Here is an 801-nt window from a genome sequence, read left to right on the forward strand (position 1 = left end):
CTTTGACATTTCTAACAAACTGTAAAAAAACCATGAGGCAATAAAGCATATTTGTATATTGGCTAGATATTTGAGTCCATTGAATAATGATTGCAGGGTGATTTCTTAGCTGGAATAATGGTGTTTTGGTTATATTTTCCAAAATAATAATTAGAAAAATCTATCAGAATGTTATCACTTCTCACTGCTTCCAGCATTATCACTCTTGACCAAACTAGCATCCTTTCATGTGGAATTTTGCCTCTTAAATGATGGGCTTGTTTCTGCAGCCCCTCCCACCCCACCTCCCACCAGTCTGTTCTCCACAGAGCAGCTGAAGAGATCCCGGGGAAATGTGCCATGTCCTGTCATGCTTATCTCATGCAGAGTAGAAGCCAAGTCTGTTCAATCTGCAAGACCTCCTGGGATCCTCCCTGATGGCTGTAACCTCGTGTCCTACTCTCCGGGTCAGTCCACCCCAGCCACACCCATCTGGCCACGTCTGTAAGAGCAGGCAGATCCAGCTTTACAGTTTTCACATTATTTCCCCCTGCCTATGACCCATGTTCCCAAGATACCTTCATGTCTTGTTTCCTCACTCCCTTAAGGTCTCTGAGACTCCCTGTCCACCCTACACTCCTTAGGTCCCATTCCTGCTCTTTTTCTCCATATTTTTTATCACCATCGGACTTATTATTTCCCTTTTTGTCTGATATCCCACTAGAACATAAGCTATGTGAGAGTAGACCGTTTTGTTCATTATTTTGCCCCCAGAATTTAAAATAGTTCCTCATACATAACAGGCATCAAATAAATACCTGT

The sequence above is a fragment of the Myotis lucifugus genome, unplaced genomic scaffold (assembly GCF_000147115.1).
Source record: "Myotis lucifugus unplaced genomic scaffold, Myoluc2.0 scaffold_328, whole genome shotgun sequence".
Classification (NCBI taxonomy): domain Eukaryota; kingdom Metazoa; phylum Chordata; class Mammalia; order Chiroptera; family Vespertilionidae; genus Myotis; species Myotis lucifugus.